The 17,141-nt window shown below is 47.1% G+C and overlaps 1 long non-coding RNA gene across 1 annotated transcript in view; it reads left to right on the forward strand.

Annotated features, from left to right (window-relative positions):
• Positions 1–17,141, forward strand: part of LOC111774217 (uncharacterized) — a 119,553-nt gene that overhangs the window by 47,682 nt on the left and 54,730 nt on the right. The window contains exon 3 of the long non-coding RNA XR_011440774.1: positions 1,372–1,480. This is a non-coding gene — a long non-coding RNA (uncharacterized lncRNA). The remainder of the gene's footprint in view (positions 1–1,371; positions 1,481–17,141) is intronic.

The following is a 17,141-nucleotide window of genomic DNA, read 5'->3' on the forward strand; positions in this document are numbered from 1 at the left end:
TTTTATTCTCTCCCTACTTCTTCCCCTCTTCCCATCCAACTAACTGGACAGATGGTTTGGCCTCAGCACAATCTACCTGGGACAAGCAAGGGGGCACACGTGCACACATTTCCTTAATTCCTGCATTGGGAAAATATCGGTGTTGGCTTTTTAAAAAGTATCTTGAAGACTTACATAAAACTATAATAATAAAGATAGTATTCTACAGATGAAATGATGAATGAATAAACCAATTGAAATAGTACAGTCTAAAAGCAGGCCCCCACACACGTTCAGTCACCTCATTTATGATAAAGGTGACTGCAATGTCGTGGTGGGAAGGATGGCTTTTTTCAATAAGTGGTGTTACGTCAACTGGATATTCTTATTGGAAAAAAAAATTTTTAATCCCTACCTCATACCAAACAGATAAATTGTAGTTCTAAATGAGAAAGGCAAAGTGGTAAAGATTTTAGAAAGAAACACTGGAGGATATCTTCAGGACCCAGGCTGGATAAAGATTTCTTCAACAGGACACGAAAAGCCTAACGATATGGGAAAATTGACTAAACTCTGTTAAAATTAATAATTTCTATTAATCAAAAAACACAACTAAGAAAGCAAAAAGGCAAGCCACAGTGTTGGAGAAGATATTTGCAAAACATATATCTATCAAATAACTCATATCCAGAATATGCAAAGAACCCAACAAATCAATGAGAAAAAGGCAGACAATTCAATAGAAAAATGGGCAAGGCTTGAACTGGCCTTTCTCAAAAGAAGATCTCCAAGTGACCAAAAAACAGATGAAAAGGTACTCAACTCTTTGGAATCAGGGGTATGTAAATTAAAATCACAGTGAAATATCACTGCATTTTCAGCAGAATGGTTAAAATAAAAAAGACAATACAAAGTATAGGTGTGGATGTGGAACAATCAGAACTCTCAAACACTACTGGTAGGAGTGTGAATTGGAACAACCATCTTGGAAAACAGTTTGGCAGTGTCTACTCATGTGGAACATACACATATCTTATAGCTAACAGAAAAACATGTCTATATTTGTCAAAAGACACACACAAGAATGTTCAGAGCAACATTTTAGTAAAAGCTAAATACTGGAAACAACCCAAATATTTATCAACAGTAGAATGGATAAATAGAGCATATGCACACTCTGGGATCCCGTACAGCAATGAGAGAAGGAACTACAACCAATGGAGCAAAATGGGAAGGGGCGGAATGGGGACCTCTGGGTTGGGGGAAGTGAAAACATTCTGTTTCTTGGTCCAATTTCTAGGCACGTGGATGTGTACATTTGGTGAAAATTCATTGAGTTGTACATTTATGTTAAACTGCAATAAAACATCTTCATTTTTTTTTCTCTTAAAGGGAGAAAGGAGAAGAGAAAGGGAAGTAGTGTCTGTTTGTACCTCCTTTGGGCCACCGTCATGCCAGAGTTTACCAGCATCAGCTCGTGTAATCCCAACCATTTTGTGAGGTACGTGCTAGGTCGTCCATTTTACAGATGAGCAAACTGAGACTCATAAAGGGCCATGCCATTAGCAAGTGCTGGAACCAGATTTAACCTGGGATTTGAATCCAGGTTTGTCTTGGTCCAGAGCTCGCCTTTTCTTTTCCACATCATGGTGCTTTCAAAGAGCGAGCACTAGTGTTAGAGTCAGAAAATCTGGTTTTGAGTCCTAGCACTGTCATTCACGTGTTGTATGACCTAGGGTGTGTCACTGATTCTAGCCAGTTTCTGACATTCTCGTCTGTGGTTTGGGGAATTTGGGTGGGGGTGGAGCAGGTGATGCTGGCAGAGGGCTGTGGTAGTGTACACAAAAGCACGTAGCAGAACCCAGCAGATGCACGATATTTCTGCTTCATCTAAATCCTACGAGGCGTTCACGCCTTCCTAGCAGGGGTGTGGAGCTCAAAGCAGAAGTCACTGTGCCCCTCTCCCTGGTGTCACTATTCTAGTAAATTCAGATGAAAGTGAACATCAAGGGCAATTTTGGTGGGAAAAAGGAGCAGTGTTCAGCCTGAGGGTGTGTGTGAAAGTAGCCACAAGGCCTCGCTTGGGTGTTGAGGGTGTTTACGGGCGGGCCAGCCCTATGTAAATGAATTTTAGGTTTGTTGTTTTAACACCAGCTGGCAGAGTTGAGTCCATTTTCTCCCCCTGAGTGGCCTCCTTGATAGGAGAGGGTGGGAATGTGGAGAAGGAAGTTCCAAAACCTGTGAGAATCACTGCCTTACAGCAGATTTCGCAACTTCCTTTCACAACAGAACTGAGTTAATTTTTTTTTTTTTTTTTTTTTAGTCCTCTAAGAATAGGCAGGAAAATGGCTGGAAGGTAAATAGCATCTGTATTTGTTCAACATTTTGTCACCTGTCCCCAAGTTTCCTTAAGTCTGCTGAGGATTTGGGAGCTCCTTGGGGTGGGCGGGGGAGTGGGGACACCAGGTCTGGTGGTGCCCTTCAGGACGGGACGTGCAGATGGGGTTTTATATGAACTTATGGTCATGGTCACGTTCTATATGGGAGGCACATGAGAAAAGAGGCGCCAGTTACTTGCCTTGCCAAGATTAACGTGGAAGAGTTGTCCTTTCATATCTGTGGCTGAATGACCTTCTTTGCCTTTTAAAGGCTTAGAGATCAGTGCTACAGGGTGTGTGTGTGGAGAGGGGCGGAGTGAGAGTCTTAGAAGGAGGGGATGGGGGGCGGTGAGCAGGGTCTGAGCCCCCACCCTACCCCCTGGTCCTCACAGAAGTCTTCATTTCTCTGTTCCTAAATTGCACACATTGATCTGCTGTGTACAAAGTTGCAAAGCAAGTTGGCAGGAGCGCTGGAGTGTATCAGGTCTACTAGGGAATAAATATACTCGGGTTTTTCGTTTAAATGAGTTGAGAGCTGGGGAATGGCTTGACAGCCCTGGCGAGCCCAAGCGTCTGTTTCCCACCAAACAAGTCCCTTTGTAGGTTAGAGCTGTCCATCAACACTGCCCCGTGGGTACCTGCCCCTGGGGACAGATGTCCCCACCCACGCAGTGGCCTGTCACTGCGGAGAAGAGGCGTGGATGGGAGGGAGGCGAGGGTGGCTGGGCTGCTTGGAGGGGAGTCTTTTCAACACTCCTCTGACCTCTCCCCCATTCAAGGTCATGTCCCTCATGCAGGAGCCTTTTGTAAGGGGAAGGCAAGGGGCTGGGTGCCCAGGAAAAGACCCTGGCCCAAAGCTCCGGGCTCTTCACACCCCAGCAAGCTGGGTACAGCCTGTCTGCTCTGCTCCTTTTCTAATATTAATATCTTGATTAATTCCAGACCAATTGTTCTTTTTTCTCTTGTTTCCTAGCCTCTTCCAACCACCGACTCCTCTCTGAGTGACTTTGATTGAAGTTTGAAGTTTTCAGGTTCAGCTGTTTTCTAGTTACTTGTTATTAGAAAATGTAGCAATTTCCCCCCCCAGAAAAGAAGGAGAAGGCCTTTCTCCCTCCCCTCTTTCTCTCCTCCCCTCCCCTCTCCACTTCTCCTCGTGTGTCATAACTTAAAAAAGGCCTGCAAGATATAGTTATTTATTCTTCTCCATCCTTCCCTCAACCAGATTTTGGGCCGAGGCCAAAACTTGGAAGGAAACAAGCAGCCATCCGAATAGCTCCTTCAAAGCTTGAGTGTTTGTTCCTGTGACCGCTGCCCTCTGAATGCTGCCGCACCAGGGGTGGGGCTGGGGCAGGGGGAGATAAGGAGGGCAAGGGGCGCCCTCAGCGCCTGCCACTGCACGGGCCGTCCCTAACCCGGGCCGGCAAGGAGTGGTTATGAAAGACCCTCTTGTGTTGGAAGCAGTCAGTCCAGAGGGAGCCTCCTCAGAAGGTAATTGCCTCCTCCCAGGGTCGGCCTCGCTGAAATTTATAGCTCAGCTCAATAAAGCTATTGTGCTGCTCCTTAGGAAGCCATGGGGGTGGATTAGCGCTTGGGAACCTGGAGCCACAAGTCCAGACAGGGACAGGGGGACCCCTGCTGGGGCAGGCACAGGCAAAGAAGTCTGTATCCCCTCCTCCTCTCACCCTCCAGGCTGTGTCTTTTTTCAGAAGGCGGCCATGGGTACCTGCACACCCTCGGGAGTGCTGAGAGCTTGGTGCTGCATCTCTGTTCCAAATACGATGAGGAGGCCCTGGAAGGGAGTGTGTGCTTGGAGAGGATGGGTGCAAGTTGCTGTTGCCCCCAAAAGAGCAGGAATTCTTTCTCCCAGACCATTAATGGGTCAAGCCAGAGGTTCTTCCCAATCCAGTGCTCCTGGGGCTTTTTTTTTTTTTCTGATTTATTTTATTGCCATTCCGAAAGGGAACACACACATATGCACATAAACACACACACACACACACACACACCAGTAACTCAAAGGCGTAATGAAAAGAAGATTGGTTTCAGAAAGCGGTGAGGTCAGAGCAGGGGCTTGAGCCTAACCTGGAACGTCCCTGCGGCAGGGATGAAAGCCGCGGAGCCCGGAGGGGAGACCACCCAGCTCCCCTGACTGATCCTTGCCTTCAGCCCTCCTCAACCTCACTCCAGTCTTTTGTGGAGAGCAGAGCTGAGAGCAGGAGGCGCTGCCTGGAGCAGGCAACTGACAGGCAGGCCAGGACTGTGCTGGGGGAGGTTGGGAGGAGGCCCAGGACTACTGCAGGCTTGGGTGGGGAGGCAGCGGGGAAGGAGGGCAGGTAGAGACAGGGTCCAGGTGGAGCCCCAGAGGGTAGACTTGAGTTTAGGCGTAGGGTAGGGTGAAGGGCTCAGGCCCAGCTCCAGGTGTCTGCCTGAGGCAAGGCTGCAAGCTCTCTGCTCAGAGTGGTCCCATGGGACGGGGGTGAGGAGAGGCCGCCAGGAGCAGCCCTAGCAGGCCCGAACTGGCAGGAGCTCAGCCCCTCTCGGGCGTGCTTTGCTGTTATCAACAGATATTTGTCCCCTGCCTCAACAAGGCTCAAATTACTCACTCCTGCCTCAAAATGAAAACGGAAAAACTGTAAACAGTCCCACTGATTCATGAGTTCTGCTCAGAGCCGCTGCAGCAGCTGCCCAAGGGGAAGTCATGGGGCAGTCCCAGCTGGGAGTTCAGGCAGAAGTGGCCCGTGCATGTAAATGCTGCGTCCTGTGGCCGATTTTGGTGTTGTAGGGGTATGTTTGTTAAATTCTAGTCAACATCCAAGGGGCCCTGTGTTTACTCCATTAGGAAACAAGATAGAGCTAATCAATGCTAGAAGGACTCTAGGTAACTCCTGAGGGAAGGCAAATATAAACAGCAGCATTCAAATCGATGTAACCCCCCCCAACCCTCCACTGCATTTGGTTAGGGTGGCTGCCAGCAGGCAGGTGCAGGGAGCTGGGGGGGTCAGGGGGAGCCAGGCTCTTCCCTGGAGGGCAGGAGTGGACTGAGGACCTCCTGGAATCCAGGGCCTGGCAAAATTCAGAATCAGGTTCCACATTAGCTGTGGATCTTGGGCAAGTCAGTTGGCCTCCCTGGCCCTCAGTCTCGTCATCACAAGGCCAATCACTAATGTTAAAATGCACTTCACAGGTCATCAAGGGCTTTGTTATCTTACTTGATATTCATCTCCCTTTGAGGTGGGCATCATTTTCATTATTTCCATTTCATAGATAAAGAAAATGCAGGTCAGAGAAATTAAATGACTTCACTAAGGGCACAGGCAGATAGAACAATAAGGTCTTAAATCCAGGTCCTCTGGCCTCAAGTCCTATATGCTTTCCCCTGGGCCGTTCTGTTGCTTCAAGGACCTTACATAGTGTTATCTCATATGATCCATCTAACCCCATAAGGTGTTACTATTGTTACTACCAATTTACCAATTAAGAAGCAAAATCCTGAGGTTCAGAGAAGTAAGAGGCTGGTTCAAGGTCATATAGATTGTCCAAGTCCCAAAGGTCACCACCCCTGCTTGTTCGGATCATCGTGCTTGTCAAGGGAGGGGTTTGGAGTAGCTGATAATTCGATGTCTTTACTATGTAAATCATGCTGTGATGCTTTAATTTTCTTTCTTTTCCGTCTTCACCATCGTAGAGAATTCCTTTCTTCCATACCATCACGGTCACAAATTAGCCCAGGGCCTCTAGATCACAGAGTTGTGGGGAGGGGACACGGAGAGGCTGGGCCTGCAGCCTCACTCTCTCCATCATGTTTCTCTGCTGCCCCACCCCTGGCTCAAGAATATCCTCTTCTGGTCTGGGGGACAGTCACTCAGCAGTCATCATTCCTGCAACTGTTCCTCTGGGTCCATCTGCCGAGATTGTCCGCGGAGCTCACCTACCAGCTCCCTGAAACTCTTATCAGGCAACAGATCCAGGGCTCTGGGAACTTTATTACCTTCCTGAGGCTGGGGTTACACAGCTCACCAGTAGCCAAAGACTACTCCCTAGGGCGAGTTCACCATCGAGTTAAACTCTGTTCGACTTTTATTATTTTCGCTTTTCCTGAGCTTGAGTCCCTTACTTGTGGAGTCCTGGTTAGTTCGACCCAAGTCTCAAGGGAGATCCTCCAAGATTTATCTGAGAGACTTCTCTTCTTCCTTTGTAAAGACGGCGGCCAATAGGGACCTCCTTCCCCAACATCATTTCCTAAGGTCCATTTTTCACCCTGCTCAGGGAGACTGGAAGAGTTAGGAGGGCTCTCTGATTATTATTAATAGTGGTTTCTCACTTAGATAGATGGCTTCACGTGTGGTTTACAGACAGCATTCACCTACACTATCTCATCTAATTCTCAAAATGAGTGTAGGATACAAGATTACTGCTATTTCTGTCCTATAAATGAAGAAAGTGGAATTTAGAGAGCCCAGGCGATTTGTCCAAGGTCATGAACTGGGAGGAAGGAGAGCAGTCTTTCCGACTCTTGTCTGGACCTTTTTTCGCTAAAGCAGTGTTGTTCCTCAAGCTGTCCTTTGAAATAGTGTGAGGTGAATCTTGGAATGCAATGTTTCCTGGGACTGGTGGTCCACCTCTGTTTTATAAAAGAACCAGCTGTGGCTTGCAAGGTGACAGGTTTCGGGGGCTCAAGAGGAGGCACTGGTCTCTCTATTCCCAGGAAGTAGGACCATGCTTCTCACACAGTAGGCCCCCATAAATGTTTGATGTATAAATAAACAAATGAATAATTGAATGACTAGATCTCTGCTCTCCCGATTCCTAGTCAAACTTGCCTCCCAGAGCACCAGTCTCATTCCTGCACTTTCATTGATTTGAAAATCTAAAGATCAGTTTTCAGACCTTAAAAAAAAAATACCAATGGGTTTTTTGCTGAGTGGAAACATGAGAAGCAATTTGGGAGGTGGGGAGAAGAAACAGATTTTCTAGGTGGAGAAATTGAGGCAGTTGAAGGACACTCAGTGCAAGGAACTGTCCTTGATGGCTTCCCCGACTCCCTGGTCTCTGGGGAGGGGCAGGGGAGAGCCAATGCCATCCTTTCTGCGGGGCCTGGCGGGTACTAGGCTTTGGCATTCAGCCAGAGCCCGTGCTTCAGAAGAGAGGAGGACCTCTAAGCAGGAAATGTGGCTGCCTCGTTCAAAACCTCTTCTGAATTTCATTTGTGACAAACCACTCTTCATAAACCCCGGAACTGCCCATCATCACCGGGGTGAGGGAAGCAATGCTGCTGAGAGGGAAAACAATTAGAAATACAATTAGTGTTATAAAGCCTGGTCATAAATATTTGAGTTCTCTCTCCGGAGAGGAGGGACAAGATGACAGCTCACAATTCCTTGTATTGACAAAAGAGGAAACAGTCCATGAAACTGGTCATTTGCCTGGGTGTTTTTATCTATCAGATCCAAGAGTGGGAACAAGGCAAGCATGAATGATTGGATTAGCTGCCCAGCCTTTCTGTGCTTTTGCAGCATCAGCAATCTGCAAAGACTGCAACCCTCAGACGGACGTGGGCATGCACACGCAGACACGCACACAAGCCAGTGTGAGTGGACACACTCCCATGCAGCTAGGCAGAGATGACCACAGGCTCAGCTATTCTCATTTGGACAACAGAGAAGGATGAACTTCTCCACCCAGGCCAGATGTAGAAAAACAGGAATATCATTTCTTCAGAGTTCTTCCTCCTCATGCTTGGAGGAGAATGACAGAACCAAGACATATAACATCCCATCTCTCTCAAGGGCCCAAACCCCTTGTGATGCCCTTTGAGTTGGTATCGTTTGAGCCTTGGCCTTTCCTTCCAAGCGTCCATTTGGCTGTTCCTTGGGTGGTCTTGGCTTCACAACCGGCTCAATGAGGCAAGGCCTGTTCATTTGGCAGCCCCAACCCCTCCAGTGCCTAGCTTCTCTGTTCCCACTCTCTGGAACTCCAGGGCACCTCCATGCCCCTGGTGGGGCTGGTGGGGGGTAAGCTGGGCAGAGGTTGAGCACAGAAACTGCAAGTGCCCTGTGCTGTTTGGGATGAAGGCCCCCCTCTGCAGGCATATACAACCACCTGGCACCTATGCCCACGAGAAGGAAGCAGAACTCCCTTTGCTGGGGGCACTGTGCCAGCATGGCAGATGGGCATGTGTGTCAGCTGCCAAGGGATCTCAGATAGGATCCAAATAGGTCTGCATTTTTGGGAGGGCAGGACATTCTCTCCTTTGCTTCCCTTCTTAAATGCAGGACCAGCTGATGAAACCATCCATCTATGTATTGCCTTGGTTCCTGTGTGGGTGTAATTCTCCTTACCCCCATTATTGGCCTCTCGGGTAATGGAGAGGATGAAAAGATGGATGAGGCACGCAGCATTCATATATACCTACATATGATCTGAGGATATGCACCTCTGTACTGAGAAGCATGAGATCCCCAAATCTGCTTGCTGGGGCTTTTCTTCGGCTTTCCCAACAAATGATTACACAGTGTCAGCTTGATTACCTGAAAGTGGTGGGAAGCCCACTGCCTCATGGGCAGCTCCTCCTTTGCTGGCTAATAGCAGTTGTTGGACAGTTTTATTCCATAATACAAAATCTGCATCCAGATTCATTCTAGCTCTGCCCTGGAGCAACTGAAAACAAATCTGCCTTCTCTTCCTATATGACAGCTCTTCAAATATTTTAAACCAATGCTCACATCCCTGCAGAGTCTTTGCTTCTCTAGGCTAAATATTTCCCATCCCTTCAATTCCCTACAGTCATGCCTTGAGTGACATAGGACCCAGGTTGCTTGTTAGGATTGTGTAGTGGATTGTTAAAAAAATAGGTCCTGAATTCAGACATACCTGAGTTTGAGTCACCCCCACTCAGTGGGGTGGACTGAATGGAGACCCAGTGTTCCCAGTCTTGGCTGCCATCTATTGCAATTCAATTACTTACACGTGTGGATTAAATAGCATTTACTGAACTGTAACTATGTGATAAGGGATATAGCCTTATTAAAAGTAGGTATTATTATTTGTATTTTAGGAATGAAAAAACTGGTACATAGAGGTGACCTAGCTTCCATTGGGTCATACAGCTAGTCTATGACAAAGCAGGTTATGAACCTATTATGGCTTTTGGTTCCAAGTCCAGTATGCTTCTATGATTGGAGTGTGTTCGAAATACACATGATGTGCACGTGTAAGAATAGACTTCCTGGTGGAAGGCTATGCAACAACTATCAACGTGTGGACCCCTGGTATGGGGGTGGGGGTGGGGGTGGGGGCAGGAGTGACGGAAGGGCAGTTTCACTCTTTACTCTCTGTGCTCTTTTATTTGAATATTCCTAAGAATACAATATATTCAAGTAATTCTCATGTCTTTAAAACACAAGTAAGATGCTTATGATTTAGACTGTACCTTCAAGTTGGTTGAATTCTAATGGTTGAGCCAAAATACACTCAAGAATAAAGAAAAGTCCTAAATATGAGAGACAGCATGGCCTGGTGGCTGCGAGCATGGACTCTGGAGCTCTGGAGCCCAGACTCCAATCACAGCTCTACCCCTCACCACCTCTGTGGTGCTAATCGGTCTCTTTATTCCTCCGTCTCCTCATCTGTAAAATGGGGATAATAATTCTTTGTACATATCTAAAGGGTTATGTTTGTCAAGAACAAAGAGCTCCTTCAATTTCTTTCTTTTTTTTGTTGTTGAGGAAGATTAGCCTTGAGCTAACTACTGCCAGTCCTCCTGTGTTTTCGCTGAGGAAGCCTGGCCCTGAGCTAACATCCATGCCCATCTTCCTCTATGGAAGATGTGGGATGCCTGCCACAGCATTGCATCACAAGCGATGCCATGTCTGAACCCGGGATCCCAACTGGCGAATCCCGGGCCGCTGAAGCAGAACGTGTGCACTTAACCACTGCGCCAACGGGCTGCCCCTTCAATTTTTTTTTTGATTGAGGTATAATTTACATACAATGTAATTAATGCTTTGTAGTATACTGTTTTCTGAGTTTTGACAAATGCATGAAGTCCTGTAACCACTACACAATAAACGTCTAGAACAATTCCATCAATCCCCCCCGCCAAAAAAAAATTCGCTTGTGTCCCTTTTCATTCAACCACAGCCCCTGGCAACCACTGGTCTGTTTTTCGTCCCTATAGATTGCTTTCCCAGACTGTCTTATAATATTATATATTATGTAGCCTTTTGAGTCTGGCTTCTTCACTTAGCATAAGAAATTTGAGAGTTTTCCACGTTGTTGTGTATGTCATTAGTTCATTCTTTTTTATTGCTGATTGCGAGCCCATTGTATACAAATGGCAGTTTGTACATCCACTCACTAGATGAAGGACATTGGGGTTGTTTCTAGTTTTTGGTGAGTATGAATAAAGTTTCTATAAAGATTCACATACAGGTTTTCTGTGCACATAAGTTCATTTCCCGTGGTAAATACTTCGACGGGAATTGCTAGGTCTTATGACAAGTATATATTTAACTTTGTAAGAAATGGCCAAACTGTTTTGCAAAATGGCTGTATTGTTTCACATTCACCCACCATGATAGAGAGTTCCACTTGTCCCATATCTTTCCCATCGTTTGGTATTGTCAGTTATTTGTTTATTTTTAACGATAGCCATTCTATTAGGTATTCAGTGATGTAGTTTGGAATCACCATTGTAGTTTTAATTTGTATTTCTCCAATGACTAAAAATATTGAGCATCTTTTCATGTGGTTGTTTGCCATCTGTGTATCTTTTTTGGTGAAATGTCTGTTGCTCATTTTTTTAAAAAAATGGGTGGTTTGTTTTCTTATGTTGAGTTTTGAAAGTTCTTTTTGTATTCTAGATTCAGGTCTTTTGTCAGATACGTGTTTTGGAAATATTTTCTCCTGGTCTGTGACTTGTCTTTTAAGTCTTTCAAGAGTATCTGTTGAAGAGAAGTTTTTAGTGTTGATAAAATTCAATTTGTCAATTTTTTCTTTTACGGGTCACGGTTTTGGTGTTAGCTAAAGTCACAAAAGTTTTCGTTTATATTCCTTCTAAAGATCTGGTAGCTTTAGCTTTTACATTTAGGTCTGTGCTCCTTCCTGGGTTACATTTTGTATATGGTGTGAGGTAAGGTCAAGTCTTCTGATGGGATGGCTGCTGTTGGACTTCTTGGATCCTCCATCTTCCCATCAACCAGGTTGTTAGTATTTTTTATTTTTTTATTTTTATTTTATTTTTATTTTTTTTTAGGTTGTTAGTATTTTTTAAAGACCTTTCACATAATGCTTGTGTTCATATTGACATCCCTGCTTAAGCAGGCTGGTGCCTTCTGCCCTGGGCATTTCTTAGACTCAGGCGGGATGGGGCCACAATCTTTCCAAGCTCCTCAGTAGCTATTTCCCACTCACAGCACCAAGCATGCTCAGGGCTGGAAGTTTCTTAGGTCACAGGCTGCCTGGGGGTTGGGATGTGTTCAGTGAAAGATGTGCTGGGTTTAGCCTTGTCATATAAACTCATAGATTGTAGCCTTGACAGTTGGCTGGTCATGGTGTGTACTGGCCTGGGGCAGGACAACTCAGCTCTCCTTGGGCCCCGGGCCCTTGGTTATGACCATCTGAGAGAGCTGCTGATCAACGTTGAGTTTCTGAGAGGTGGACCAGTAGGGCAGGGGAGTTGAATATATTTCAGGTCTCTGAGAAAATGTGTGCCAATGGGAGCAAACACAAGAGTCTGTTAGAAGTAGCCAGTTTTCCTTGTTCCCTTTTCTGACTGTAAAGACAGACAGCAGTCCTTAAGTACCTGAGAAATGCCTGTGGTGCCACTATTCTCTCCCTCTGTCCACCCATCTCACCAGGTTGCTCCTTTTCCTTCCTGTGTCCCAATTCTAGAGCAGGGGAACGGGGAGCGGGGAGATGAAGAAGGAGTGGTTCAGACTGGTGTGCAATGCAAAGCTCCAAGGCTTTGAAGTGTGAGCTCAGCAAGGGCTCCAGGTGTTCATGTTTTACCCAAGGCACCAAAATAAGATTTAGATGCCTAAGCTTGGGCCAGAAGAAAATAGAATCATTGGAGTTCTCAGCCCTGAAAAGATTCCTGGAAAATTACTTGGTCCCCATTCTCCAGCCTCTGATCATGATCTCGTATAAGTTGTCCCAGATAGAAGAGCATGAAAGAGATGGTGCAGTCTCCCTTGGTTGTTATTTCAAGAGTTAACCTAGATTTAGGCTTTTTGGTATTGGTTTTGGTATTTAGGCATATGGTGCCTATGAAGAGAGAGTTAGCTGGTAGGCAGAGGCAGGCTGTGGGATCAGACCAGAGACAGGGTGGAGATGGGGGTGGGGTGAATGATAGGAAATCCAAGCGCCCATGCCTTTCCCACCCCGGTGATTCCAAGCCATGAAGGTCCCCGCTTTGGAACAGAGAGCTCAGGAGTTCTGCTGTGTTTCCTTGGCCAAGTTACTGCATTCCTCTGGGCTGCTGCTTCTTATTTGTAAAAGAGGGGAAGTGACAACCATTGCCACCATCACCACAACTAAGTTTCGTGAGTGCTTATGATTTGTCAGTTTCTTCACATGCATTTTCTGATTCAATCCTCACAAAAACCTGGGGGAAATACTCTTTCTATCTTCATTTTACAGACGAGGAAGTGAAGGTGCTGTGAGGTTTAGGAACGTGCCCACAGTCATATATCCACTAACGTCCCCCGAAAGCATTAAATTGTGTAAGTGGAAGAGCCATCCACTGCTTCTCCATTTTATAGATGATCAATAGATGCTAATGTAAGGATGAAGCTCAGTCTTCCTAACGGGAACTGCAATTGTTTAGCTTCATGGGATACAACACAGCGTACAGACTGGCAGGAGTTCCTGCACTGGGTTCTCGATCTGGAACTTGCTGTAAGTGGCCAACTGATCCAGGAACCAAACTCATCCTCTCTAAGCCTTCATTTCTTCCAGGGTGAAATAAAGGGTCAGATGAGATGACTTCTCAGATACCTTCAGGTGCTCACTCTCTATGATTCTTATTTTTTTTGTTCTGTGCCTTCAGATTCATGAAGAGATATTAGGTTGGGTAAGTTACTGGAGAATGGCTCCGCTGGTGCTGAGAGAAGAACGAGAAGATTAAGAAGAAGAATGGGAGGAATGAGAAGTCTTAGATAACAGAGAAAAGGACAGAGTTTAGACTAGGACCACTTCTCCACTTCTTTCTGCTTCCCTGTGTCTTATACGTCTTTCAAGACTCTTAGCTCAAGGCCCATATGGTCTGGGAGGCCTTCCAGCACCAGCTTGGTAAATGCACTCCTTTGTAAATATAATCTGTGTGTGCAGCACAGTTTGAGCTGTATTAATTAATTCATTAATGTACTAACTTGTACCCACCTTGTGCCAAAGTGGGGTTATGGTGGCTTATACAGACATGTAAAATAGGGTCAGCTAAGATATTAGAAGCAAATGGAAAAGGAACGTAGAAAAACAAAGGGAGGAACGTCATTGGGTATCAGGAATGAGGCTAATGTAGGCATGCAGAGCTTGAAGCCCTGAACACCTACTACTGGTAGGCCCTCGTTTAGAATCTAGGGTTCCTGGTAGCTAAACTGGGCAAGGTAACCTGATTGGTCTCACAATTGACAGTGTCTGTAGGGTGGAAGAAAAAAAAAAGAAAAAAGAAAGAAAGAAGGGAACCGTGGAAGAAGGAAGAAAGAAAGGGAGGGAGGGAAGATGGAAAGGAGGATGGGAGGTAAAAAGGAAAGAAGATTGTTTAGGAGAAACCCAACTTTCCTGGCTGTCCCGGGCACCTTCCTGAAGACAGCTCTGTGTAACCTGATGAACTATGTCCTCAACAACCCTCTTACAGGAGACGCAGCTCCTCACTTTTTTAGGCTGCTGCCTATAGCATCTTCCTTCATCACAGACCAGACTCCAAGTCAGAGAAACAGGGGACCAGAAGAACATGGTCCAGTGGACAGCTCTCTGCTGACCTGGCTTAATCCTGGGGCAGTTAACATTTCTAGAGGAATGGATGGACTGCATACCCTTCAGGCAGTCTTTCATACATTTTCTTTCTCTCAGCTGGGTTTTTGATGGACACTGTGTGGCAATGAGTTTGAGACTCTATTCCCTGCCAAATACCTAAAGTGCAGCTATTGGGCTGCCAATTAAATATGGACCCATATACCTCACACACACACAAACAGTTGGACTCTGTCAACCTTAGGGTAGGGTTGTCATTCTCTTATGAAAATTGATGCACCTACCCAGGACCTGGGCTTGATCAGAGGGCCACCCCCTTGGCTCTGAGCTGAGCTGAAGGAATTTGTAGGGTATTCGATCCCCTCCTAGGCCATGAGTGTCTCTACTATAGGGTAGAGTGATTTCTCTGAGAATGGAGACCCTTGGATTCTGCCATTCCTAAAATGAAAGGGTCTGTCTATATGATTTCCAATTTCCCTTCTGGCACTAGCCCTGCGAATTCCAGAAGGAAAATGCTCTATGGGAGGAGGGCTGTTAAAACCCTAGAAAAGTCTACCCCTGGAATGGTGAAATTGCCTGCCTCAGAGACGCAGAAACCCATGCTGTCTGGGCTAAATTGGAACAGATCTGCCTGGAGGCAGGGGGCTGGACAGGATGGCCTCTGGGATACTTATCAAGATGTCTTAGGCGGTGAGGATTCAGCTGGCTTCTCTGTCTGCCTTGTAAGTGTGCATGACCTGGCTTCAGCTATTCGTGCTCACTGGCACCCGCCTCCCTCCTCATGTGGAGATACGCGTGTGTCCTCGGGTCGACGTTTATTTCCCTCCCCCTCCGTTTGCAGCTGTGGCCCTGGGAGCCCCCTCTACAGAGTTTTTCCTGGGAAATGCATTAGGCAGCACAGCATCCCCCTCATAAAACTACAATAAACGGCCCTGCAAGCGGTCGGCAGAGTAATGACTCTAACCCAGTGGCGTTCTTGGAAGGGCCCCTTCAGAAGCAAAGCCGAGAAGACTTAACGGAAATCTTTGGGGTAATTAGGTTACTGGAGTGCAGAAACCTCTTAAATCATTGAGCGTCAGAGCGGACCCGGTCTCTAAATCATACATCAGCCCGGGCTAGCCCTGAGGGCTCGCTCTACTGCCCACTTCCTCCCCCGCAGTAAGCGGTCTGTTAGCCACGTGGCAGCCTCTCTTTTAAGGTTGGTGCATTACATCCAACCCTCTGTGGAGACCCGCGCTGACCCACATAAAGAAACATTTGCTACTAAGAGACGCAGGGAGGCTGAGATGGGACGCCAGTCTTCACACCTGGGGTGGGGCATGACAAGCCGGAGAGATGGTTTTTCGTCTGGCTGGAGCGTGGGTGAGCAGTTCATGGCAGTAGAATAGTGGCTGAAATGACGGAGCCAAAATTCCTTTCAGCTTCGGGATTCCCTGTCAAGGACTGAAAGGAAGACTTCTAACCTACTTCCTTCTGATTCCCAGACGTCCCTTCCCCCACCCTTGCCAGTCTTTGGGCCCCAAGAATGGTTGAAAGCCTGGCAGGACACGGAGGGCTGCAGAGTGTAGACAAGGGAGAGACCAGGCCAGGCTGGCTCGCCTTCTTTTTCTAGTGCTGTCCTCCCGCGCTGCCCTCCAACCCTTCCCCACTTCCTCGTAGGTGGAGAGGGAAGCGGGACTCCCCTCCGTTCTTCTGGGTTCCTTACAGGTCCAGCTCCCACCCCCACCTCCTTCCCTAGGAGGCTCTGGGGGGGGGGCGGGGGCCATGAGCTGACAGGCCGATTCCTACCAGCGCTGCCTGTGAGCTGGGTCAGGTAGCAGTTGAGGAGAAAAAAAGCAATCAGGGAATTCTGGGGCCTCTGTGGCACGCAGACCTTCGGGGCATTTAGGGAAAGTAGATTAAGAAATCTTTTTCCAGATAAGAGAGGCCTGTAAAGAGGCCAAAGAAAGGGAAAAACACCCCCCCCCCCACTTTGATCACAGGGGATTGTAATTACTCAGATGTTGATTGGGATAATAAGTTTGCCAAAACTCCAGAGGAGGAGAGAGATTCCTCCAGGTATTTTGCTTCTGCAGGATTTGCTGAGCTCTCCTGTGAAGTCAAAGTCAATTTGGAGGTCTGGGCCTGGCCCAAAGCCTGAAAAATGGGAGTAGGAGGCCTTTTCATCCTGTGGAGAGTGCGGGGTAGGCCCTGGTGTGCCACCCTCCCTCCCAGGGCTGTTCCCACTATCATGATTAGCATGCTCATTACTATTATTAATAAACCTTGGGGTCTTTTGGGGTTGAATATACAGCAAGAACTGAAGTGGGCCTCAAAAAGAGCTTAAGCCCCTCAGCCTGGGGGCCGGCCTGGTGGCGCAGTGGTTAAGTTTGCACGTTCCACTTTGGCGGCCCGGGGTTTGCCGGTTCAGATCCCGGGTGCAGACATGGCACCGCTGGGCAAGCCATGCTGTGGTAGGCATCCCACATATAAAGTAGAGGAAGATGGGCATGGATGTTAGCTCAGGGCCAGTCTTCCTCAGTGAAAAGAGGGGGATTGGCGACAGATGTTAGCTCAGAGCTAATCTTCCTCAAAAAAAAGAAAAAAGAGCTTAAGCCCCTCAGCCTGGACTCTAGAATCTTCTTTGGTTGTGTTCCTACCTCTCTTCGACAGTCCTTCTCTCTCAGATTTTCCCTATATATATATATACTCCCGTCACGTGCATGCGTGTGTCTGCACACACACCTGTACATACCTGCCATACCTACATTTCAGCCACACTGGTCTTCCCCACCAATCCCACACGTGCCCACTCGGCACACACAGAATGGGGTT

The sequence above is a fragment of the Equus caballus genome, chromosome 7, assembly GCF_041296265.1.
Source record: "Equus caballus isolate H_3958 breed thoroughbred chromosome 7, TB-T2T, whole genome shotgun sequence".
In the NCBI taxonomy this organism is placed as follows: domain Eukaryota; kingdom Metazoa; phylum Chordata; class Mammalia; order Perissodactyla; family Equidae; genus Equus; species Equus caballus.